Source organism: Helianthus annuus, chromosome 11 (genome assembly GCF_002127325.2).
Source record: "Helianthus annuus cultivar XRQ/B chromosome 11, HanXRQr2.0-SUNRISE, whole genome shotgun sequence".
In the NCBI taxonomy this organism is placed as follows: Eukaryota; Viridiplantae; Streptophyta; class Magnoliopsida; order Asterales; family Asteraceae; genus Helianthus; species Helianthus annuus.
The window spans coordinates 78,938,833-78,966,812 of record NC_035443.2 but is presented as its reverse complement, the minus strand read 5'-3'; the positions used below and the strand labels follow the sequence as shown (position 1 = coordinate 78,966,812).

The following is a 27,980-nucleotide window of genomic DNA, read 5'->3' as shown; positions in this document are numbered from 1 at the left end:
CTTAAAAATCAAGTTTTAACGTAAAATATACAAAAAACAACCATGTAATTTAGATTACATATACGTCGGAAATACGGGTTTATTAAAACTCTTACAAATCATAAGTCATTTAACATAACGTGATCAGATTCGTCGTTTAAAATTAAAGACGATGCAAAGTGTAGAAGCGTGTATCTTTATCATGTTCGGTTCCTCGTTGAGCTTGATCATCTTCCGGCATCCAAAAGTACCTACATTTCATAAACATGAAATGCTTTAGTCATTCGGGGTTTAAAAACATGTCTAAACGAGTCCACGAAACGAAACTAATTAAAAATATATTCTATTACAGGGTCCACCGTAAATTACGGTGGGTACCGTAATTTACGGTAGCCCCTGAATGTCAAAACTTCCACCGTAACTCAGGGGTTACCTATCGTATCTATATCAGCTCCACCGTAACTTACGGTGGCACCGTAAGTTACGGTGGCCCCTGCATCCAACCTTTCCATTTTGCCGTTTTTGACACGAAATCTTTCCTATCTTTCAAACCGCTTGTTGGGATTGAACCCTATCAGAGGAACAGATAATTAAAGCCAAAACTGGATCAGAACAGTGGATTCTGAATAAGCAGATGCTGATATACAAATCTCTCCCCTTGAAAGTGATTACAACTACTGATGACCTCCTATCTGCTGATCTTACCAAAACTGCTGATTCCTAACTGCTGCTCAACTAAAGATCTGATGGAAGACTAAAGTCCTGCTGATTCAATCTACTGCCTTGAGTCAAGCACTGCTGATCCGGACAAGTGTTGCTTGGTTCACAGCAGTAGAAGGTTGCAGCAGCTGTTCTAAAGTCTGTTTTGTAATAGAATGTATTAGCAGTAGTTAACACAAGTAGTGTCTGTATAGATCAGAGGTTAGAGTTTGTTAGGAAGTTAGATGTCACTTTCATGGTGAGGTCAGCAAAGATGCTCAGTAGTTTGCAAGTGCCTATAAATAGTTCAGTACTTTGTACTGTTCTATTAGCTCTTTACATCATTCGTCTTCTTTGCACGAACAAACTACTGAGCTCGGGCTGAGGGGGAGTTTGCATTCATATATCTATCTTTGTAATCGTTGTTGAAATTAAATTCAATCATTCGGTTCATTGTGTAAAAGATGTTTGATTAAAGTATTACTCTCATTTGATTGTATGCAAAGTTTGTTTTCATTTTAATTCCGCTGCACAACTCATCCATTTTCATCTTAACTTAAAACACAAAATACAATCAAAAAGAAACTCAGATCCAACAATTGGTATCAGAGCTTGGACAGTCAAATTTGATTTAACAATCATTTTGACGTAAAAAGTTCAGCTCAAAAACAGTTGATACTGATCGTTTGTTCGTCGTTGAAAAACAGAGTAAGGATTAATCACCACTAAAGTTGATTTCTCAGTACCTGTAAAACAACAAGAATGACGTCACAATCTCAGGACGATAAAAACAACATTGGTTCTCTCTTTAAACCACCTATGCTAAAAAGAAATGAGTACAACATCTGGCAGAGGAGGACGGGTCACATCCTCGCTCAACAAAGCACAGGTTGTTGGAAGTCTGTCATCTTTGGTCCTCATGTTCCTACAGTGCCAAGCGCTGAAGATGCTAAAAAACAAGTTCCAAAACCCGTTGAAAATTATACTGAAACGGATTATCAAAAGTTTGAACTAGATGCTAAAGCATTTAGTATCATAGCATCAGCGCTGCCCAACGAAATATATGCTGGATTGTTAAATTGTGACAATGCCAAAGAGTTGTGGGACGCACTTAAGGAACAGTTTGGAGGTACCGAAGAGGTCATAGAAAACAATAGGGAAATCCTGAACCAACAGTATGAAACATTTTGTCATGTTAAAGGTCAATCACTGACGCAACAATTTGAGCGGTTCAGTTGTCTCATCAGTGAACTGAGGCTTGTTAAAACCACTTTTACAAATTCAACTCAAAACAGCAGGTTCCTCAGGTCACTGCCAGATAAATGGGACACAATAGCGTTTGTCACCCGAAACTCACCTGAGTTCAAGGATCTGACCTTGACCCAACTCCATGGTCGACTCCTAACCTACGAAAGGGAGTTGAACCAGAAAAGGAAGTTACAAGAGTCAGGGAAAACCGTTGATGATTATTCATTCGGTAACACTGCTCTTCTGGGTCAAGAAGAATCTGGTGGTAGTGGTAAGGATCAGGGTTATGATCACTTCATTGACATAACTGCTGGTGCAAATTTTAACAACCCTAATCCTCACTCTACAGGTTATGCATTCACTGCAAATGAAAACCAGATGTCAGACAATCTAAGCTTTGAACTAAATGATTTACAGCATTTTGACCCCACTGGTCTAGAGGAAATGGACATCTTGCATCAACTGGCCTTGCTAAGTGTTAGAACTAGCAAGTTTTATAAAAGAACAGGGCGAAAATTCCCAGGGTTGCATGGGAATCTAAGGGTTGGGTTGGATAAATCGACAATCAAGTGCTATAAGTGTAACAGGTTAGGACATTTTGCTAGAGAGTGTAGGAGTCAAACAACTGGTCCCATAATTACTCACCCTAGTTCAAATCCTAGACCTCAAAATCAAAACACTGTGCACTATGCCCAATATGCCCCAGCAGCACATGTGAACACTGCTCACTATGCTGTTGCTCCTGTGCCAGTGCATTATGTCCAAACAGTTGCTCCACAGATTCAATATGTTCAAACCCCTGATCCCCAGGCACAAGTGCAACCTGCACCACAAACCACTGCTCCAGTAGCAACACAACCAGATCAACAAAGTTTCTTTACTCAAGAGTTTGTTGACTGGAGCAGTATGTCTGAAGACCTCAGTGATGAAAACTTTGCACTCTATGCTTCTAATGTTTCTTCTCATGATGAATTTTGTTTGATGGCATTAGAGTCAATACAGGAGGGTGTTGAATCTGAAGAGAAACAGCTCGTCTCTGAAACAGTGGATGAGGTGATTGAAGCAGTGGCTACTGCTGTCGCTAATGAAGTACTGTTGGAGGAAAGTTCAGGTACCCTGATTGAACCACTGACAGATCTATGGTCTGAAGAAGATAAGAAAGAAGAAAAGGCAGGTGAAAAAGAAGAGAGAGCTAGTGATGAAGAGAATATTCAGTGTGATTGTGCAATGATGGCTGCTGCCAAGGTATCACCTCAAGTTCTAGAAAAACTATGTTCTGACAATTGCATTATTGCTTTTGCTAACATCAAAGAGGTGAATGAAAACCTTAGGAACAAAATCTTAACTGATGAAGTCAAATTTGAAAGATCTTTAAAAGAACTTAAAAACAAATTGGCTGAAAAAAAAAGAAAGAGATTAGCAGCATGAAAGAAGAGCAAAGCATAACCAAAACCCAACTCCAAACTATGGTAGAAAAATACCAAGTTTGCAAAAAGGAGTTAGAATCCACCCAGATCACATGTGAGAAATGGGTGGAATCATGCAAAGGGTATGAGGTTATGCTTGAGAAACAGATAAAAATCAATGTGAAATTTGGGGTTGGTTATAGAAAACATGATGATGAAAACACTGCTTTTGAAAAATCTGTTTCAACCACTGATGTAACTGCTGAGTACATCCCCACAAACAAGAATGGCCAAGAAGTGAAAATCACTGACAAACTTGGTAACAAAATCACACTTGACAGACCAATGGGCCCCTCTGCTTTTGAGGAGATTGAAAATCATCAATTTAAAACCAAGATGGTCTGATGAGTGAGATATTCTTGAAAATTTCAATCCAATGGACTTTACATCAACTGATGGTGTTAAAGCTCCAAAAGCTAAAGTCATTCCTCTTAAGGACATTCCAGCAGTGGTTAAAACCTCTGCTGCAAAGGAGTCTGAAAAGAGGAAGAAGAAAGAAAAAATTGATAACTTGTTTTGTGAATTTTGTGAGAAAAGGAACCATCTAACAAAAGATTGTTTCCACTTAAAAGCTTATGATATAAACAAAACAAGTGTCATAGTTTCAGCTGAAAGCTGCATTATTTGTGGTAAAACAAACCACAAAACTCAAGCATGTGTGTATCTCAAAAACTTTGACATCAAAAAGAATGAGTGCCTTGCTAAAACATCCTTGAGTCCATCAGCATCACCATCTGTCAAATTCACAAAGAAACAACCACTGTTTGTGCCAGTTCAAACAGCTGTCACAAAACAGCTGAACCAAACATCTGTTAAAAGAGATGTTCAGGTTACTGATACACCTCCTGCCAATCAGTTCAGAAAAGGCAACGAAAAACAGTCCTACCAAAGGATTCCACACGTTTATGAGGTCTCCAAAAAGCCCTCTAAACCCAGAGTGAATAGGCATCCTTTCGGTTACCAGCAGGTGATTGGGCAAGACCCTCAGCAGTGGTTAGCAAGAAACAGTACTAAAACTGTCCAAACCCCTGACTTAACCACAGTCCAGCACACTGCATCCATACCAGACACTGTAGAGACTCCATCCAAAGCCCTGCTGGCTTTGGAGTCCTTAATGAACTAATCCTTTTACTTCATGTGCAGGGAGCTTCTGCATGCTTTGATAGTCTTTGGTATGTAGATAGTGGAGGCTCCAGGCACATGACAGGATGTAAAGCCCTCCTCAAAGACTTTAAAATCCATGGTGGGGGTGATATATCCTTTGGTAATAATAGTAAAGGGAAGGTTGTGGGGTCTGGAACAGTGCAATCTGGCAATGTGAAATTTGAAAATGTCAATCTAATAGACAATCTAAAATTCAACCTTCTGAGTGTATCCCAAATGAGTGACAAAGGGTTTGGGTCATTCTTCACAAAAGATTGTTGTAGGATTGTTGGACCAGAAATGGTCAAAAAGATTGAAGCAATAATCAAAAATGGTCAAACTAAACTTGTTGCTCAAAGAAGTGGCAATGTTTACGTTGTTGACATGTCAAAAGAGTGTCCCAGAGCTGATGCATGTCTGTTCTCAGCTGCCTCTAACAAAGAGACAGAACTTTGGCACAAACGACTGGGGCACACAAATCTTAAGACAATAACAGAAATTTCAAAAAATGGTTAGGTGAGAGGCCGACCACAACAATTGTTTTCATGTCCTGAACATTGCATTTCCTGTTTAAAAGGAAAACAGCATAAAAGTTCCCACAAGTCCATTGAAGAGTCCAAAACAACCCAGTGTTTGCAAATGCTACACATGGATTTGTTTGGCCCAGTACAAGTCATGAGCCTTAAAAAGAAAAGATATTGTTTGGTTATAGTTGATGACTTTTCTAGGTTTACATGGACTTTCTTTTTGCACTCTAAAGATGAAACTGCAGGCATTTTGCAAGACTTTGTGACACAGGTTGAAAAGCAATTTGACCTTCCAGTGAAAAGCTTTAGGAGTGACAATGGCACAGAATTTAAAAATAGGGAGTTGGATGCCTTCTGTGTGAAGAAAGGGATTGTAAGGCAGTACAGCATCCCTAGAACACCAGAGCAAAATGGGGTTGTTGAGAGAAAGAACAGAACTTTGATTGAGGCTGCTAGAACCATGCTTGCAGATTCAGGTTTGCCATTAACTTTCTGGGCAGAGGCAGTAAACACTGCTTGCTATGTCCAGAACAGAGTTTTAATAAACCTCAGGCACAAAAAGACTGCCTATGAAATTCTGTATAAAATCAAACCACTGATCTCATACTTCAAGGTGTTTGGCTGCCCATGCTTTATTTTGAATTTAAAAGATTCCATTTCAAAATTTGCAGCCAAAATTGATTGTGGTTATTTTCTAGGATACTCAACCACTGCCAAGGCCTACAAAGTGTTCAATGCACGGACCAAGGTAGTGGAGGAGACTTTGGATGTAAAGTTCAATGAACTTTCATCAATGCAAATCCCAGCAAATCTTGCTGAACTGTTTGATCTTGAAAAATTCACTTTTGAAAATACTGCTGTCAAGACTAACAGTGCAGGTCCATCAGAGGATACAACACCAGACTATGGGTATGAAGTCATCATCCCTCAAAGGTCTGCCACAAAGGGGAAATCATCAGTTATTCAAAACATCTATGAAAGCTCAACCACTGCTACATCAACAGTTGTTGACCAAAGTAGCCCATTTCCCACTGCTTCCACATCCTCAAACACTGCTGACAAAAGTCCTCAAACAGTGGATAAAAGTAAAAAGTGGTCCACTCCATTACCACCCATTCCACCACCTTTTGAAGCCACTACTGAGTCATCAAAGTCATCAGCAGTGGTTAGCTCAGATGATACACATTTGCAGCCTTCACCAACAAATGCCATCATACCATACCAAGGAGATTTAATCTTCTTGAGATCTCATCCACCTGATCAAATCATTGGCAACATCAATGAAGGGGTGCTCACAAGAAGCCAAACCCAAAACATTTGTCTTTTTGCTGGTTTTCTATCACTTCATCAGCCAGTCAAGTACCAAGAGGCACTAAAAGACAACAGCTAGGTAGAAGCCATGCAAGAGGAGCTCCAACAATTTAAGAGACAACAAGTATGGGAGCTTGTACCACTGCCAAAAGAGGTTAGTCCCATTGGCACAAAGTGGGTCTTCAAGAACAAAACAGATGAAAGGGGCATTGTTGTCAAGAACAAAGCCAGGCTTGTGGTTCAAGGCTACAGACAGGAAGAGGGGATTGATTATGATGAAACATTCGCCCCTGTTGCAAGATTGGAGGCTATCAGACTGTTCCTGGCCTTTGCTGTCAACCACAACATGAAGGTGTTTCAGATGGATATCAAAAGTGCTTTCCTCTATCGTACATTGCAAGAAGAGGTATATGTATGTCAACCTCCAGGCTTTGAGGATCCATTTTATCCTGATCATGTCTACAGGCTAAACAAAGCCTTGTATGGACTGAAACAAGCACCTAGAGCCTGGTATGAAACTCTTTCCAACTTTCTACTCTCAAATGGTTTCAAAAGAGGTACCATTGATAAAACACTGTTTCTTAAATGGAGAGGGAAAGATTTAATGATTGTCCAAATTTATGTGGATGACATTATTTTTGGAAGCACATGTACCAAAATGTGTGAAGAGTTTAGAGAACTCATGACAGCTGAGTTTGAAATGAGTGCAATGGGTGAGCTGCAATGCTTTCTTGGTCTCCAAGTACAGTAGTTGCAAAATGGAACTTTCATTCATCAAAGCAAATATGCTAAAGAACTTTTAACCAAATTTGATATGAATGATTGTAAACCATGCAGCACACCCATGGCCACAAATAAGCTGGTCATGTCTGATGAAAAGGATGAGCTGATTGACCAAACACTTTATAGAAGCATGATTGGGTCTTTATTGTACCTAACTGCATCTAGACCAGACATCATGTTTGCAACATGTGTCTGTGCAAGAAGTCAATCAGCTCCCAGAAAATCAAATCTCATTGTTGTAAAAAGGATTCTCAGATACATAAAAGGTGCTCCCAAACTTGGTATCTGGTATCCAGCTAATGGGAATATCAAGCTTTCAGGTTTTTCAGACAGTGACTTTGCTGGATGTCACACCACAAGGAAGTCCACTTCAGGAGGGTGCCAGTTTCTAGGTGATTGCTTAGTATCCTGGCAAAGCAAAAAGCAAGCAGCAGTTTCAACATCCACTGCTGAGGCTGAATACATTGATGCTGCAAGCTGTACAGCCCAACTCCTGTGCCTTCAAAATCAGTTACTGGATTTTGGTATCACTGCCTTAAAGACACCACTCATGTTGGACAGCCAGGCAGCAGAAAATATCATCAAAAATCCAGTTTCCCATTCTACCACAAAGCACATCGACATCAGACATCACTTTGTGAGGGATTGCTATGAAAAAGGTTTGATTTCTCTGCAACATGTCCCAACTAAAGACCAGCTAGCAGATGTGCTCACAAAAGCACTTGATACAGCCACTTTTGAAAGCTTGGTCTCTAGGATTGGGATGCTAAACATGGAATAACAAGCAACATCTTGTTTTTCTATGAATAAAAGCAACAAAATGTTTTCAGAAAATCAAAAATCCATCCTTAAAAATAGCTTAAAAATGAAAATTTCATTAAAATCCTTAAAAGTCTGCCATAACCACTGATTGTTCAAAAGTCTGCTCTACTTCAAAAAGTCTGCCCACTGCTGAAAGGCAACCTCTGTTCTCTCATTCCTTGATAACCACTGTTGTTCAAAAGCAGTGTCTTATCCACTGATATGCTATCCACTGATAGTGAAAATCATCCACTGCCCCCTTTCCACTGCTTTCATCAGTTGCTTTCACCAAAAGTACTGTCCTTCATTTTCACCAGTGGTTGTCACGTGGGCAGTACATAGCAGTCAGACCTTTTGTAACGGCTGCCACGTCAGCATTCATTCTCTTTCCTATAACATCCCCACTCACCATCAAAACAGGGTTTTACTGTCGAATTGAATTCTTAAAAATTCTCTTCTCAAAGCAGTTTTTCTTCTCATTTCTCACAAATTTCTTCGATTGTTTCGTTTCAAAAATGACAAAATCGAAGCTTTCTGCAAAACCCTCATCAAAATCATCGAAAACAGCCTCTCAAAAGGCAACTACCACTGAAATTCCATTCAAAAAATCTCACAATCTCCTGGGTCTTCTCACAAAACCAGGAACCACAGATGTTTTCGATTCCATTATCACCATCATGGCAAAATCAAATTACAAAACTTTGCTCACCGCCGACGCACCCATCTACTTGGCGACCCAAAGGGAATTTTGGAAGAATGCAACCCTTGAAAAACAAGGAGACATTGCAACTGCAATCCAATCTTCCATAAAGGGTAAAGCTGTCCACATTACACCACAATCCATCTCCAAAGTCTTTCAACTCGATGACCAAGCAGGTAAAACTTCCTTCACTAAAAACGAGTTGCACATTGACTTCATTGAAAGAGGGTATGAAGCCACAATGATGAAGAAACTAACCTTAGAAAAAGGTTATTTTCCTCCTGCACCAAGATTTCTATTTCATACCCTCCTCCTATGTGTTTCAAACAAAACCACTTCTTTTAATGAGATCCCTACAAAGATTCAAAATCTGGGATATGCAATTCTTCAAGAAGAAAATTACAATTATTCTCGGGAAATCTTTAAAGATTTGGTTAATAATGTTGAAAGCAAATCATTCTTACTATTTCCAAGGTTTTTAAGCTATTATTTTCAAAAGAAATTCAGTAAGGATGATTTAGCTTTAATAAACCAAGGTGAAATAACTGCAATAAACTGCCTAACATCTGAAACTTTTTCACGAATGTTAGCACCTTGCAAAACACAAGCAGGGGTACCTGAGCAGAATTTAGCAGCAACCACTGCTCCTCACGTATCTGCTGCTAAGCCTACTGCTCTAGGTGATCAAAGCAGCAGACCAACTATTTTGAAACCCACACCTACAAAACCCAAAAAGCTTTACAAAAAGAAAAATCAAAAACACCCCAACCCAATCAAAAGGGCAACTCTGGAGGATGAGATACCAGAGTTAATGCCCGTGACAACACAAATGTCACAAGAAACCACTGCTGCTACTTCCTCACAGCAGTTGGTACAAATATCTCAACCCATAACCATAACTCCTCCTGCTTCTTCACAAAAAGAACAGGTTGTACACAAAGGGCCACCACATCATGATGCTCTGGATACACTCGTCTCCATCATCCACAGCTCAATGCCTGGAGCAAATCCGCTTTCTAAACCCACCATCACATCCTCAATTCCACCAAAAACACCACTACTGTTGGATGCAATTGATTTGAACCAGGCATTACTCAGTCCTTCTCAATCACCTGTCAATGAGAATATACCTCAACAAATGACTGAGCCTGCTGTATCATTCTTTGCTAACCCACCAACACAACCTGAGGAGGTTACACCCATTGAGCTACAAGAAACTCTTTGTGGTAATCCAAGTGAAGCAGCCACTACAACTGTTGAACCTACAGGTTTACAGTTGGACAATGGTTGCATCAATAAGACTTCCTTGGAGGCAATTCCTTTTATAGCACCTCTGCCAACCACCAGTGGATTTATTTATCCTACTGGCAACATCAAAAGGCTGTCAAGTGTTGAAGGAAGAAGACCCCAGTACCAAGAAAAAGGGGCATCAGTGGTTAAGGTTTGGAGTAAACTCCCTACTTCTACCACTGATAAAACCACTGTTTGTGGGAAATTAGATGATCCCATTAAATTGGGTGATGGTTTAAAGTACCAGAAATTGACGGCTTGTGTTGAAAAACTTGATAACTCTGTTGCAGAACTCAAAGATATGCTACAACAGTTGTTACAGGTACAAAAGGTACAATCCACTGCTGTTCCACCTCAAGCACCTGCTCTACAACAGGCACCTGCTACAAATGATCTCTGGAATTTATTTCAACCTTTTCTCCATCATCAAGCACAAATAGCAGATCAGCAACATGAAAAACATGTTCAACAATTGAGAAATGCTATGGAGTCTAGGTACAATGACACTCAGGCTGATCTAAAGGCTCTCAAAACTCAGATCCTGCACTCCACTAGTACTGCTCCTCCACCAGTGTTCTTCATTGATCAACTCCCCGAAGATAATGCCAAAAAGGGGGAGAAAATTCAGGAATGGAGAAGGAAAGGAATAACAGATGGTCTCTACCTCGCACCAGAAAATTCCAATATGACCAAACAGATTCCTTTGCCAGATGGGAGTAAGAAAATTGATGTTACCACAAATGCACTTGCAGAAGCACTTGCATGTGTAAAAAGGGATAGAGAGGCCAAAAAGAAAGCCAGGGTGGATTATCCGGATCAGGGTACTTCAGGGTCAAGAGATGATGAAAATCTCATTGATGAAAAGAAGAAGCCTACTAGAAAAGTAAGGCTACCCAAATCCATTCCGGTCAGACGTTCAAAGTCTAAAACAGCTGTTGTAACTCCTGGTATATCAGCTGCTGTTGGTACTTCAGTAGTTTCAACATCTGTTCCCACTTCAACACACACCACCTCAACACACACTACATCCACTGCTTTACCTCCATCACCACCAAAATCACAATCACCTCCTGTCAAAAGGCAGAAGACAGCAGTTGTTATAACTTCTGCTGTAAAGACAACAGTAGTTGGAACACCAGTTGTTTCAACAACTGTTAGTCTATCACAAACCACTGCCACTGCAACCACCTTTCCATCCAAAACATCATCAGTCCCTCCTCAAATAAAGAGGAGAAGGCTAATTCCTAAAGATGATGTCACTTCACCATCTTCAAAACCTTTAGCTCTTGTCAATATACCAAAACCAGTTCCACTTTCTTCAGTTCCAATGCACAAACCCTTACCTCCTGCAGGTGTTCAATTTCCTCTTGAACTAGAAGCTGTCAGAGAAGAGATAAAATCCTTCTATACTGAGGATGACCCTGCCAAAAGGAGTTTGCCTTCAATCAAAGGATATCCCTGGCCCAAAAACATTGAAGAATATTTGAAGATAAAGGCCAAGCAAGCAGAGGATATCTCGAAAAGAAACACACAAGGGAAATCTGACAAAGAAGTATCAAGATACTACCAATATCTGCTCACACAAGTCAGTTCCCTAGAACGTTTTGCTAAAAATGTCAGTCAACAAATTTTAGAAAGAGCAGCTGAAACTCTGAAGAAAGACTACATTGAAAGCATTATGTTCTACAAGAAATACAAAGGAGAGAGACACATGTACAAAGAGTGGACTGTTCCAGAGCTTGAAGCTGAATCAGCCAGAATTCAAGTTATGAAAAAAAGGAAAGTCACTCACACTCCTCCTGATTAGGCAAAGTTCAAAAAGAATGTACCTGAAAAGCAGTTGGAACTAAAAAGAATGAAAGAAGAATTGGTTGTTGCTGAATTTGGCACCAAAAGACAAGTTGCTAGATGGAAAGAAGATTTGGTCAGGTCAACCTACAAAAGGTTGGAGGAATTAAGGAAGAAAGTGTCACACCCCCAAAATCCCACCTGCGGAGTACTACCGCTTGGAGGCGTGACTGACCAGGATCCAGCCACCAATCATACTGAACAAGCATATAAATAGTTATAAAAGTTTAACCATTCACGATTGGTGTTCCAAAACAAATAAGTTTAAGTTGCAAGCGGAAGCATAAGTTTAAAGTTATAACATAAGTTCCAAAAGTTTCAAGTTTAACATAGTCTTGTAGCAATCCCTGTCCCACAACGATCTTCCTCCATGCAAGCTCCCACTGAGTACCTATGGTCCTGCAAAGCATGTAGTAACGAGTCAACAACTAGTTGAGTGAGTTCACGGGTGGGCGTTCGTTTTAGTTGTTTCGAAAACAGTTTACTTTATCTGGCATCCTGCCGTGGGGGTTACCCCATAGTTTTAAAAACGTGACCAGTTCGTTCCCAGTTACTCCGGCACTCCGGCCGTGGGGGCTACCCCATGTAGTTATCAGGCATTTCGGCCGTGGGGGCTACCCCATGTACATCATCTGGCTCTCCAGCCGTGGGGGCTACCCCATGTGTATACTAGACTCGTTACCGTATCGATTGCTGACTGTAGTCATGTTTATGTGCCCTGAAAACATCAATGTCTATCATCATTGACGTGCCCCAGATCCATTAGTTCACGCCCGTCCTCTGCGGCACGGTGTGAGGCTTGTCAGACCTAAATAGCGCTATCTAACTAATGACCCGCTCGCCATTGGCCCGGCGATTAGTCGATACAAGAAGGAGGGACTTCGTGATAGAGTTTTAGTCTAGTACGTTTATCCGTCCATCCGGACGAGGAATCACATTCCTGAACCACTGACGTCCTACCCAAGGTAGACGAGGAACCACGTTCCTTAACCCCGTTCCCAACCCAGGGAATCCCATGCTTTGTAAAGGGTGTGAACTCACCTTGGTTTGCTCGGCAGTTAATCACAGAAAGTCAATCAAGTCGCAAGTAGTCAATAACGTCCTAACACGGATATCACGTATAATCAGGTTCGAACCAAGTAGTGCACAAATGTTCAACACGTATGGCAGACACGTTTAACAGTTCACAGTTCACAGGTAACAGTCAATCACAAGTTCAAAGTCCAAACAGTTGGGCTCGTGATAACAGGCCCAAATAACTCATCAACAGTAGCACAGAAGTTCATAAGTCCGGCCCACTAACTAAGGCCCAAAGTGTGGTCTCGAGTCGCAACCGGACTCGCAAGCATGGTCTCGAGTCATGCTGTGCGTTGATCATGGATGGTTGCGAGTCGCAACTGGTGTCGCAACCATGATTTCGGTTCATCATGCTGAGGTCTCGAGTCGCAACGGGACTCGTATCCTGTGGTTTCGGCTTGTCCTGTTATGGTTGCGAGTCGCAACCGCGTGGTCTCGAGTCATCACGCTGTGGTTGCGAGTCGCAACTGCGTGATTGCGAGTCGGTAGCAGTCGTTTTCAAGTTCACGTGTTGATGCAGATGTAGTCAGATTAGTGGTACAATATAATCAGGCCCAAATCCGGAAATAACCAATAGCATTCCACTAACAGTTTTCCTAATCAGGTTATTGGTCAAAGATGGATCAAAATCACAAGGGTTTTCAATCTTCAACTATCATTCAAAGTGTTCTTCACACATTCAAACCCATATTCATCAAGTATTCAACCTTTATTCAAACAAAACTATGAACAACCATCAAGATACAATTTACTAGCATGCATCCTAACATGACAAACATACTCCTTAGCCGATTTCATGACATATGTAAACCGATTTCATGAATCATCAAATCTAATAGTTTAAACTCTCTTTAACACATGAACACATTCCAACACTAAACTTTTTAACACACATAAAACATCATCTCATTTATGCATCTATTTAAGCACAAGCATAACATGAACATACTATCACTAAGCATTCAACAATGATCATCAAGAAATACTAACAAATAACATCATCTCATGCATTTTATCATACAAACATAACACCAACATTCAATCAAAACATCAAGAACACTAACCGGTTATGGATTTCGAGGGTGTGTGTGTGTGCCGATCCAAAGTCCAAATCCGAGAGTTTCTTGTGTCAACCGAGTGGATCCGAGAGTCTTGGAAATGTGTTTGTGTTCTTAAGGCTTAGAGAGAGAAGTAGGAGAGTGTGTGTGTTGTATTGTTCAACAAATGGCAAAAACTAACTAAGGGTAGTTTATATAGTCAAGTTCCAAGTGTGTGCACCCTTAGTGGGTTTCGAGTGGGGTTCACGGCCCAAAGGCCCAACCGGCCAAAGGTTCTCGGCCCAAGGCCCAAAACCGATTACTAGTCACTCGAGACCTCATGGTCTCGAGTCGGGTTCCTTGTTGTTTCGTGTCGGGTTCTCGGTTCACATATAACACGTACACATATATATATAATACACACGTAACAAAGCACTTATCATATAAAAAGGTTCACGTTATCATTTTAACTAGTCACATAACGTACAAGCAAGTTACAACGAAAGGTTCTAAATTTCGAGTTGTCACATCATCCCCAAGTTGAAAGAAATTTCGTCCCGAAATTTGATGGCACTCACTGAGGAAGCTAGTTAAGTTGTAAGGTTTTCCCGGTTTTCCTGGGGTGTCACATCCACCCCCCGTTGATCTGGAATTTCGTCCCGAAATTCCGTAGCTTCAGCCTCAGTAGCGTTTGTACTGTTCTCAAACAGTTGGGGATACTTTTGTTTCATCCGATCTTCGCGCTCCCAGGTAAACTCTGGGCCGCGACGTGAGTTCCAACGAACTCGAACAAGAGGTATTCTAGTGCTCTTGAGGACCTTAACATCCTGGTCCGTGATCTCGACAGGTTCTTCGACGAATTTCAACTGTTCGTCGATCGTAAGTTCCTTCAGAGGAACTACGTGCGTCTCATCTGACAGACACTTCTTCAGATTCGACACATGGAAAACGTTGTGAACTGCCCCGAGTTCTGCTGGTAATTTCAGTCTGTAGGCCACCTTGCCTATTTTCTCGATGATTTCAAAAGGTCCAACGTATCGTGGGTTGAGTTTGCCTCGTTTACCAAAACGAACCACACCCTTCCAGGGTGAAACTTTGAGTAATACCCGCTCCCCAACCTGGAGCTCAAGTGGTTTCCTGCCCTTATCGGCGTAGGCCTTCTGACGGTCACGAGCCGCCGCCATGCGTTGTCGTATTTGAGCAATCCGCTCAGTAGTGTCTACCACATGTTCTGGACCAGTGATTTGACTATCCCCCACCTCTGCCCAACAGAGGGGTGACCGGCATTTACGTCCGTACAATGCCTCAAACGGAGCAGCTTTAATGCTGGTGTGGTAGCTGTTATTGTACGAAAATTCCACGAGTGGCAGATGCCTTTCCCAGCTGTTGCCAAAGTCGATTACACAAGCGCGAAGCATGTCTTCTAAGGTCTGAATAGTTCGCTCGGACTGCCCGTCCGTCTGTGGGTGATACGCTGTGCTCATATCTAAACGTGATCCAAAAGACTTGTGCATTGCCTGCCACAGTTCCGAAGTAAAGCGTGCATCTCGATCAGAGATAATAGAGGTGGGCACCCCGTGCCTCGAAACAACTTCCTTGAGGTATATTTCCGCTAGAGTGGAGAACTTATCCGTCTCCTTGATTGCCAAAAAGTGTGCGGATTTTGTGAGTCGATCCACGATCACCCAAATAGTATCGTTCCCGCGCTGTGATCTAGGTAAGCCAGTAACGAAATCCATGGAAATTTGCTCCCATTTCCATTGTGGTATCTCTGGTTGCTGAAGTAGGCCTGAAGGTTTCTGATATTCCGTCTTGACTCGCGCACAAGTCAAACACTTGCTGACGTAAGTTGCTATGTGGGCCTTCATGCTAGGCCACCAATACGTAGTTTTAATATCGTGGTACATCTTGTCCGAACCAGGGTGTACCGAGTAGCGAGATTTGTGCGCTTCATCCATCACAAGTTCTCGTAAGTCGCCATAGAGTGGGACCCAAATGCGTCCTGTTACATAATAAGCACCGTCTTCCTTCTGTTCTAAGCGTTGCCTTGACCCGCGTAGAGCTTCAGCTCTAACGTTTTCTGGTTTCAGTGCTTCTATCTGAGCAGCTCGTATTTGCGAAGGTAGACTAGAATGGATCGTGAGTTGTAAAGCTCTTACACGCTTAGGCGTAGTGTCCTTTCGACTCAGGGCGTCCGCCACTATATTGGCCTTGCCCGGGTGATACCTGATAGAGCACTCGTAATCATTCAGCAGCTCGACCCATCGTCGCTGCCGCATATTCAGTTCCTTCTGCTTGAATATGTGTTCTAAACTTCTGTGGTCGGTGTAGATGGCGCACTTTGTCCCGTACAGGTAATGCCGCCATAACTTAAGTGCGAAAACAACAGCTCCCAGTTCTAAATCATGTGTCGTGTAGTTCTTCTCGTGAACTTTGAGTTGTCGTGAGGCGTAAGCTATGACTTTATCTCGTTGCATCAATACACAACCAAGACCTTGAATTGATGCATCACAGTAAACCACAAAATCTTCTGTGCCCTCTGGCAGTGAAAGGATAGGTGCACTGCAAAGTCTATCCTTTAGATGCTGAAAAGCTAACTCTTGTGCATTTCCCCAATGATAAATAACGCCTTTCTGTGTTAGTAAGGTGAGAGGCTGCGCGATCTTAGAAAAATCCTTAATGAATCTCCTGTAGTAACCTGCCAATCCCAAAAATTGGCGAATTTCCTTTGGTGTACGAGGTGCAGGCCAGTTCTTAATTGATTCCACTTTGGATGGATCAACGTGAATCCCATCCTTGTTCACCACATGCCCTAGGAAATGGACCTCTCGAAGCCAGAAGTCGCATTTCGAGAACTTTGCGTAAAGCTGTTCCTTCCGGAGGAGTTCCAAAATAAGTCGTAGATGTTGTTCGTGCTCTTCTTTGCTCTTAGAATAGATCAGGATGTCGTCGATGAAGACTATAACAAACTTGTCCAGATACGGTTTGCACACTCGATTCATCAAATCCATAAAAACTGCCGGTGCGTTCGTCAGCCCAAACGGCATGACCAGAAACTCATAGTGCCCATATCGAGTCCTAAAGGCCGTCTTAGAGACATCCTCTTCCCGAACTCTCAGCTGGTGATATCCCGATCTCAGATCGATCTTTGAATAGTAGCTCGACCCCTGCAACTGGTCGAACAAGTCGTCAATACGCGGTAGAGGATAACGATTCTTCACAGTCACCTTGTTGAGTTCGCGATAGTCGATACACATTCTGAAGGTACCATCCTTCTTCTTCACAAATAACACTGGAGCTCCCCAAGGCGATGAGCTAGGACGAATGAAACCCTTATCCAAGAGTTCTTGTAGTTGCGTGGAGAGTTCTTCCAACTCTGATGGCGCTAAACGATAAGGTGCACGGGCTACAGGCGCGGCTCCAGGAGCTAGATCAATCTGAAACTCGACTTGGCGATGGGGCGGAAGACCAGGTAATTCCTCAGGGAATACCTCAGGATAGTCGCGTACAACGGGAAAATCTTCTAGCTTCTTCTCCTTTTCTGTGGTATCAGTAACTAGAGCCAAAATCGCTGTGTGGCCCTTTCGTAAGCATTTCTGGGCCTTAAGAAGAGAGATGATGTTCTCAACAGCACTTCTCTTGTCGCCACGTATCATGAGAGGTTCACCACCTAAACCAGGAATACGAACGATCTTTTCGTTGCAAAGAATCTCTGCTCGGTGTTGGGATAACCAATCCATCCCAATGACAACGTCGAAACTACCCAAGACAATAGGAATAAGATCGATGGCGAAGGTCTGGTTAGCGAGAATAAGCTGGCAACCCTTGACTACGTGTGAGGCTTCCAAATTCTTACCATTAGCTAGCTCTACAGTGTGCTTGTCGCTCAGGGGTGTAGGAATACGCTTAAGCATCTTACTGACTTCTAGTGACACATAGCTAGTATCGGCACCCGAATCAAATAAGACTGTAACATAAAAGTCGTCGAGAAGGAACTTACCCGTCACCACGTTGGGATCATTCCTTGCTTCACCTTGACCAATCACGAACACTCGTCCCCTAGCACCATTGTTGTTGTTGTTCCCATTGTTACCATTCCCCTGATTGTTGTTGTTGTTCTGGTTCAGTTGGGGACAATCCTTCTTGAAGTGGCCTTCAGCTCCACACTGAAAGCACCCTTTGTTGTTACCCTGTTGCTGTCGCTGGTTCTGCTGAGGTTGCTGACGATTCTGATTGACAGGATATGCGCTCCTGCAATCCTTTGCAACATGACCAGGCTTGTTGCATCGATGACAGTTGCCCCTGGTGCATGGCCCACTGTGGTGTAGGCTACAACGATTGCACTTGGGGTGATTTCCTTTGTATCCACCATGACTTTGACCACCAGACGACTGCTGACTGGGGCTCTTGTGATCATCTGTCTTTCTCTGCTGAGACTGAGTTTGCACCGAAGTTGAACCCCTGCTTGAAGTTCCATCCCATTTCCGTTTATCTCCACTAGAAGCACCAGAAGTAGTTGCAGCACCTATACGCTTCGGTAACTTGTTCTGCTCCACCGCTTGATCAGTAAGACGGTGAGCCAACTGTACAACCTGCTGGATAGTAGTCAACCTTGCTGAAGTCACATGACTTTGGATCTCTGGCACCAAGCCCTTGAGATAGAGTTCGATTCGCTTATACGGAGGATCCACCATAGTAGGACACAACAAGGCAAGCTCATGCGATCTCTTAGTGTATGCCTCAATTTCTGATCCTGACATCTTGAGATTGTAAAACTCATCCTCCAGTTTGTGAATGTCGTCACGACTGCAGTATTCCTCCCTGATCATTTCCTTGAAGTTTTCCCATGGGGTGGCGTTGGCAGCAACCAACCCTAACATCTGCACTTGAGCATTCCACCACGTGAGAGCCAAACCCTCGAGAGTACCAGTAGCATACTTCACCCTGCGCGCTTCAGGGCATTCGCACATTTCGAACACAGACTCCAGTTTCTCAAACCAGTGTAGGAAACCTACTGCTCCTTCAGTGCCGCTAAAAGTTGTGGGTCGACAGTCCATAAAGGTCTTAAAAGTGCACACCGGTGCCTGAGCATACTGACCTAAGGTATGTGAAAGAAAGACAGAGTTTAACACAAAGGTTGGTTCACGAGAGTAGGATCCAAATGATCCTAGAACATTTCGGACTGCAGGATATACCTCCTGCGTGTGCGGCTGCGAGCGCTGCGGCAACTCGCTCGTTGATCAAAGCCGTCAACTGGGCTTGTGTCATGTTAACGCGTCCAGACATGGTTCTTCATAATAAGAGTAATACGTGTGAGAGAGGTTCGCGAAAGTACAATAGTAGGACAGAGTAAGCACGCACGTGTTCAAACAACAGTAGCTATACTAATCAAGCATACCATGAGCAATGTACTACGTAACTAACAAGTAGGCAATATACATACATTATATTACCTAGAACGTCGAGCCTTGCATGAGGAGCGAAGTGTCGTTGTGGACCGTTGAGCACTAAACCGGTTATAGTCTGGTTTTAACAAAAACGTTTCTCCTTTATTAAAACCAAGTTCACTATAACCAATGGCTCTGATACCAATCTGTCACACCCCCAAAATCCCACCTGCGGAGTACTACCGCTTGGAGGCGTGACTGACCAGGATCCAGCCACCAATCATACTGAACAAGCATATAAATAGTTATAAAAGTTTAACCATTCACGATTGGTGTTCCAAAACAAATAAGTTTAAGTTGCAAGCGGAAGCATAAGTTTAAAGTTATAACATAAGTTCCAAAAGTTTCAAGTTTAACATAGTCTTGTAGCAATCCCTGTCCCACAACGATCTTCCTCCATGCAAGCTCCCACTGAGTACCTATGGTCCTGCAAAGCATGTAGTAACGAGTCAACAACTAGTTGAGTGAGTTCACGGGTGGGCGTTCGTTTTAGTTGTTTCGAAAACAGTTTACTTTATCTGGCATCCTGCCGTGGGGGTTACCCCATAGTTTTAAAAACGTGACCAGTTCGTTCCCAGTTACTCCGGCACTCCGGCCGTGGGGGCTACCCCATGTAGTTATCAGGCATTTCGGCCGTGGGGGCTACCCCATGTACATCATCTGGCTCTCCAGCCGTGGGGGCTACCCCATGTGTATACTAGACTCGTTACCGTATCGATTGCTGACTGTAGTCATGTTTATGTGCCCTGAAAACATCAATGTCTATCATCATTGACGTGCCCCAGATCCATTAGTTCACGCCCGTCCTCTGCGGCACGGTGTGAGGCTTGTCAGACCTAAATAGCGCTATCTAACTAATGACCCGCTCGCCATTGGCCCGGCGATTAGTCGATACAAGAAGGAGGGACTTCGTGATAGAGTTTTAGTCTAGTACGTTTATCCGTCCATCCGGACGAGGAATCACATTCCTGAACCACTGACGTCCTACCCAAGGTAGACGAGGAACCACGTTCCTTAACCCCGTTCCCAACCCAGGGAATCCCATGCTTTGTAAAGGGTGTGAACTCACCTTGGTTTGCTCGGCAGTTAATCACAGAAAGTCAATCAAGTCGCAAGTAGTCAATAACGTCCTAACACGGATATCACGTATAATCAGGTTCGAACCAAGTAGTGCACAAATGTTCAACACGTATGGCAGACACGTTTAACAGTTCACAGTTCACAGGTAACAGTCAATCACAAGTTCAAAGTCCAAACAGTTGGGCTCGTGATAACAGGCCCAAATAACTCATCAACAGTAGCACAGAAGTTCATAAGTCCGGCCCACTAACTAAGGCCCAAAGTGTGGTCTCGAGTCGCAACCGGACTCGCAAGCATGGTCTCGAGTCATGCTGTGTGTTGATCATGGATGGTTGCGAGTCGCAACTGGTGTCGCAACCATGATTTCGGTTCATCATGCTGAGGTCTCGAGTCGCAACGGGACTCGTATCCTGTGGTTTCGGCTTGTCCTGTTATGGTTGCGAGTCGCAACCGCGTGGTCTCGAGTCATCACGCTGTGGTTGCGAGTCGCAACTGCGTGATTGCGAGTCGGTAGCAGTCGTTTTCAAGTTCACGTGTTGATGCAGATGTAGTCAGATTAGTGGTACAATATAATCAGGCCCAAATCCGGAAATAACCAATAGCATTCCACTAACAGTTTTCCTAATCAGGTTATTGGTCAAAGATGGATCAAAATCACAAGGGTTTTCAATCTTCAACTATCATTCAAAGTGTTCTTCACACATTCAAACCCATATTCATCAAGTATTCAACCTTTATTCAAACAAAACTATGAACAACCATCAAGATACAATTTACTAGCATGCATCCTAACATGACAAACATACTCCTTAGCCGATTTCATGACATATGTAAACCGATTTCATGAATCATCAAATCTAATAGTTTAAACTCTCTTTAACACATGAACACATTCCAACACTAAACTTTTTAACACACATAAAACATCATCTCATTTATGCATCTATTTAAGCACAAGCATAACATGAACATACTATCACTAAGCATTCAACAATGATCATCAAGAAATACTAACAAATAACATCATCTCATGCATTTTATCATACAAACATAACACCAACATTCAATCAAAACATCAAGAACACTAACCGGTTATGGATTTCGAGGGTGTGTGTGTGTGCCGATCCAAAGTCCAAATCCGAGAGTTTCTTGTGTCAACCGAGTGGATCCGAGAGTCTTGGAAATGTGTTTGTGTTCTTAAGGCTTAGAGAGAGAAGTAGGAGAGTGTGTGTGTTGTATTGTTCAACAAATGGCAAAAACTAACTAAGGGTAGTTTATATAGTCAAGTTCCAAGTGTGTGCACCCTTAGTGGGTTTCGAGTGGGGTTCACGGCCCAAAGGCCCAACCGGCCAAAGGTTCTCGGCCCAAGGCCCAAAACCGATTACTAGTCACTCGAGACCTCATGGTCTCGAGTCGGGTTCCTTGTTGTTTCGTGTCGGGTTCTCGGTTCACATATAACACGTACACATATATATATAATACACACGTAACAAAGCACTTATCACATAAAAAGGTTCACGTTATCATTTTAACTAGTCACATAACGTACAAGCAAGTTACAACGAAAGGTTCTAAATTTCGAGTTGTCACAGAAAGATCCAAAAATTCCTCAAAAACCTGACTACCCTGAAGCAGCGGTTTCAAAAGGACCATCAAAGCTGCAAATCAGGAGAGCCACTGCTCCAGCTGGTACTGCCAATACAAAAGAAGGACACAAAGCCAGTTTGGAGCTGAAACTGTTCAAGAAATTCTTGCTGGAAATGCTGTCTTAAAAGAAGGCTTGTTAAGAACGTTAAAAGAAGAACTTGAACAGGAAAACTCTGCTACCACTTCTCAGCCAGTGATGAACCGGCCAGCCTCACCAAATACTTCTGCAAATAAACATCTCCCAAGAAACCCATCAGGCTCAAAAATACAAAAGTGGGCAACTGACAAACAGACCTGCGTATTGACTTTGCTCAGGTCTGGTGGAGTAGTGGAGAAAATATCAAGGGAACAAGCTCTTGGCCTGAGTCTTGAAGATTTGCAGGATCTCCTTAATCTTCCACTTAGCAGGGATGATGAAGATACAGATGCCCTTGACATTGAATTACAATTTAAAGGTCAGATAAGGGAGCTGTTAATGAGGCAATAAAATATCCACAAATAATGAAGAGTGAATTGCAAGATTTGTCCTTTATCTTTAGGCCATTTTGCAAGTTTTGTCCTTTATGTTTAAATTTGACGAGTTTTGTCCTTTATGTTTAAAAATCAAGCACGTTTTACCCTTTGGGCCTTAAAAATGAAGCACGTTTTGTCCTTTATGTTTAAAAATCAAGCACGTTTTGTCCTTTATGTTTAAAAAATCAAGCACGTTTTGTCCTTAAAAATCAAGCACATTTTGCCCCAAAGGGTAAAACGTGCTTGATTTTCAAACATAAAGGACAAAACTCGTCAAATTTAAACATAAAGGACAAAACTTGCAAAATGGCCTAAAGATAAAGGACAAAACTTGCAATTCACTCAATAATGAAGGGTTTTGGCATTATCTGTTCCATGGGGAGATTGTTTGGATTGAACCCTATCAGAGGAACAGATAATTAAAGCCAAAACCGGATCACAACAGTGGATTCTGAATAAGTAGATGCTGATATAAAAATCTCTACCCTTGAAAGTGATTACAACTACTGATGACCTCCTATCTGCTGATCTTACGAAAACTGCTGATTCATAACTGCTGCTCAACTAAAGATCTGATGGAAGACTAAAGTCCTGCTGATTCAATCTACTGCCTTGAGTCAAGCACTGCTGATCCAGACAAGTGCTGCTGGGTTCACAGCAGTAGAAGGTTGCAGCAGCAGTTCTAAAGTCTGTTTTGTAATAGAATGTATTAGCAGTAGTTAACACAAGCAGTGTCTGTATAGATCAGAGGTTAGAGTTTGTTAGGAAGTTAGATGTCACTTTCATGGTGACGTCAGCAAAGATGCTCAGTAGTTTGCAAGTGCCTATAAATAGTTCAGTACTTTGTACTGTTCTATTAGCTCTTTACATCATTCGTCTTCTTTACACGAACAAACTACTGAGCTCGGGCTGAGGGGGAGTTTGCATTCATACATCTATCTTTGTAATCGTTATTGAAATTAAATTCAATCATTCGGTTCATTGTGTAAAAGATGTTTGATTAAAGTGTTACTCTCATTTGATTGTATGCAAAGTTTGTTTTCATTTTAATTCCGCTGCACAACTCATCCATTTTCATCTTAACTTCAAACACAAAATACAATCAAAAAGAAACTCAGATCCAACACCGCTTGTCCGTTTGACCTACCGTTTCTTCCTACGTGTTTGTAATTTAATTCTCCACCTTATGGAGTTTAAAATCCAACATCCGGTTTAGTAAAATTTCAGACTTTTAAGTCTTCGGCTTATTACCCTCTTTACCAAATTTTGACCCGTTCGATTTTTCTCAAACAAACAAGTTTGTTTGACCCTTATTTCCCATAACCTATCAAGTTCAATAATGTTTAACATAATAGGTTTCAAATTACAGGTTTATATACCTTCTTAAACCCATTTTCACCCATATGCTCATTTTGACCCGTTAAGGGTATTTGAGCATATTTTAAGCGCCAATTGCTTTCACTTGTTTCTAAATACATATGTCCACATTTCTTATTAAATGATCTCCCACCACAACTATATTTGTGGTGGATTTAATGTACTGATCTATTTAATCCGAGTTTTACCCCTCGGATTATTATTTTACGGCAAAGTCTCATATAGAGTCTTTCGACCAAGAATTTACATCTTTCGTTTTTATACTTGTTCTAAGTATTGACTTGATTATAAAACTCGTTTTCAAGCGACTTCTAAAGGTTGCTTGCTTAATTTCACTAACAAGGGTGTTTTGGACATTTTTAACTCTTCTTTTACGACGAAGGGCTTGCTTAAGCCATGCACGCCCAAAATCTCATTTTTAACCAAATCTTGTTTTCAAAACACTTTGTCTATAATTTAAATCCTTCGGTTTACCTTTTAAGGTAACCGAATGTCCCTTTTTACTTTGCCTAACTCTCATAGATCTTCACGTTTTAAATGAGTAATAAACCTATCACACATACCTGGCTCGGATCAACATATTGACCCATTTAATGCTTTGCTTAATAAACGCTAACTAATAGCGATGCAAATTTCCATTTGATATGTATTCCTGTAATCATACACTCGACAAATTCATTAGTTGATATTGCCAAAGGGTGATATTTTTACCTTTTGACCCGTTTAGTCTAAATGACCGTTTATCGATTTACTTCTATTTAACCATTATTATGGTTCCCCTCATCATTGATTATCCTGTTCCGTACGACTACATGACGGAACATCATTACTCAATTGTTTAGTTATCACATTGATAATTTATATGATAAGAGAATATTCCACAATTTAAGACTAGTGTAAGCTATACTTACCTCGCATCCAAGCAACGTTTTCTTTTCGTACTTGCTCCGTTTGACCCGCTTCCTCCCAAGCCTTCATCTAGCTTGTCAAGAGTCAAACTATCATTATAATTCGTAAGATGGTTAGATTAGTCATCAATATTATGACTAGTTCATCTTACGGACTTTATGTCGAAACTTCTATTCGACTTCACCATAGGTTAGTTCGACTATCTAAAGTCAACTACCTTTGGTCATATAATATGCACGATTAAGGCAAATCAACATTATGATTGGAACCCATTTTATCCCATATCCCATTTGTTAGTCAAGCTTGCCAATTATTCGTTTCACTTGAATTTCAACACTTTACTTCTCATTTAGGCATTTTAACAAACACCTAATGGGCATAATTCTACATGTTTACTAACTAGTTCATAACTAGCTATTTTCACCAAGATTTACATCAAGAATCAAATCTCTATGTCTAGTGTTTATAAACATCATCTAGGTCTTTCATCCTATCTTCAAATTTCACAATTTAACATTCAGATTCATGAGTTCATCATTTTATCATGAAAACCCACTTAGCACCTATAAGGGAAGTCATTAAATCTCTAGTCTTATGGCACTAATTCTACATGTTTGCTTCTAGGACTTGTTCCTAGACTTGTATTCATGTCGATATCACCCATACATTCCACATGCACTCAAGAATTTCGATTGTGGGTGTTCATCATAAATTCAAGATATCACCGAATTACAAAAATCGACATACCTTGTGACCTCCTAGCTTAGGGGATCAAGGATTTAGTTAAAGCCCCAATTTCTTTGCTTGATTCACCTTTGATTTTGCTGGATTTGTGAGCTTTAGGGTTTTGAGGTAGAGAGCTTCTTGGCTCCTGTGTTTATGTCGACCAGAACACACACTCAAGGTGTGTGTTTTGGTGTTTAACTCTTGTTTTAATAAAACAAGTTTCCTCACTTGGCGATATTAGTCCCTCGTGTTTTATTTTGATCAAATGAGGCTATAACTCACCATTAGTCACTTAATCACATGCCACTAACTAGGTTAGTTATTCCTAGTTACTTTAACGGGTTCGGGAAGTTATAACCCGTTATGTTTTAAGTCCCGTTAATTTGGGCTTTTTATATACTTTGTTTTCTCAAAGTATTTATTTCCCTTTTTAATTAATATTAGGTTTATTTATTTAAGTCCTAATATTTACCAGGTTAAATTTTACCACTAACGGTACTTTACCCGCCTTTTAGTATTAACGGGGTTTGATTACCAAACCCGTTTTCGGGGTGTTACAAGTCTACCCCCCTTAAAGTGGTTTCGTCCTCGAAACCTTTTTCTTACAGAATTTATTGAATTTAAACTCAATGTATTTGATCCGAGAAATCTTTTCAAACATTAATTATATTTTTAACCAATTGTTAGTATTACCAGAAAAGTATGGTAACATCTTTTTGGTTACTAGTTGTCTACGTATCTCATACGACATAGTGCATCTTGAAATAACGTAATCTCGTCATTTCCACTAGTTTAGTTAACTTAGGGATACCCATCGCTTTCAGATACTATCGGATTCTTTATGAATCCATTATTTTGACCCGTTTAAAGGCCTTTAGTGAAATATTTCACTTTTAGCGACAATTTCTTTTGTTTTCAAGTTTATTCATTCGGTTCGGTTATACATAATCCTCCGCTTACAAGCAAACCGAATTTCTTGATTTAAATTACTGACCTTAACCGGTCTCACTAACTAGACTTATTAGTTTAGTTACTTTATACCGCTCGCTTGGTTATAATGTGATTCTTCTTCACATTACATTTCTTGACCGTGATCGTGTCACATCCTGTTAAATTTTATATCAACCTTTCATTTTCGAAAATATCACTTTTCGAATACATCGTCTTGCACCTATCGGTGTCAAGACTTATATCTTTCACGCTTACTATTTAAATCCCTATGAGCATTCATATTTATAAAAACGTTATTTCTTACTAAAACTGAAGTTTTAGTTTAGCATCTTCTTTTTGACTTTTGTCAATCATCCATACCAGGATATTGACAGTCCACAATTTATTCTTTTACAATGTTTGTTTTACGCGGGGATTCTCAACTGATTCACTCGCTTTGTCTAATTAACCGTAGGTTTTATTACTTAGCCTCATGGGCTATTTCATTAGGCTTTCATCTCTTTAAGGCGACGTCCTTACAATCTATTTCTTTCTAGTCATGACCCGTGGGTCATTTTAGTCCCGTAGACCTTTACACTATTTATAACCCGAAGGTGATGATGATCTTGCAATTCATTCATTTTATTTTGGACATCATTTGTTTTTCACATTGGAAATCCGTTTACCTTGACTGTAGTCCGTATCTACAATCGTTTTCTTTCAAGATAATTCTTCCGACTCTATAACTTCTCACATCATTTATGCGTCGGTTTATCTTATGCTCACCATTATCCAGTTTTCATTCATTCGTATTTGAATATGTCCCATTACCAGGCTCATTATTCTTTTGCTTTTAACGCTACCATTATCCCACTTGTGTTTACTCATGCCGTCCGGCATGATATTATATTCGACCCGTTCAACTTTAAAATAGTTGAACGTAATTTATTCACAACTCTATTTACATTATCTTGTCATCTTTTAGTTATGACCCAAAACCCAAGTCTTTTAACTTTCCATCCGAGTTCCCGTTTCTCGGTCTACGCATGTGTTTAGTTCTTACCCATCAACCGGGTGTTTTACCGGAGTCGTTATTATTGCAACCCTCCCGGTATGCATTAAGATCTCGCTTCATCTTTATATTCCGACTTTGTCCTCGAGTTTGGCGTTTTACAAAAACGACCCATTTAGAGACATATTCGCATTTTCCAGGTTCGAGTGTAAGTACACCCCCTCCCAGTGCATATCTTGATCATTCTACATGTTTATATTCTTCGGGTTCGAGTGTAAGTACACCCCTTCCCAATATATGTCTACATCAATTTACATGTTTCCATGTCTACATGTTTATATTCTTCGGGTTCGAGTGTAAGTACACCCCCTCCCAATATATGTCTACATCATTTTACATGTTTCCATGTCTACATGTTTATATTCTTCGG

The 27,980-nt window shown here is 41.2% G+C and overlaps 1 long non-coding RNA gene across 1 annotated transcript; it reads right to left on the bottom strand.

Annotated features, from left to right (window-relative positions):
- Positions 1-24,926, bottom strand: LOC110918000. Its single transcript, XR_002581008.1, has 3 exons — positions 24,885-24,926; positions 24,537-24,625; positions 1-230 (listed from the first exon to the last, which is right to left on the bottom strand). It is a non-coding gene; the product is annotated as an uncharacterized LOC110918000 (long non-coding RNA).
- Between the last annotated feature and the right edge of the window lie 3,054 nt (positions 24,927-27,980).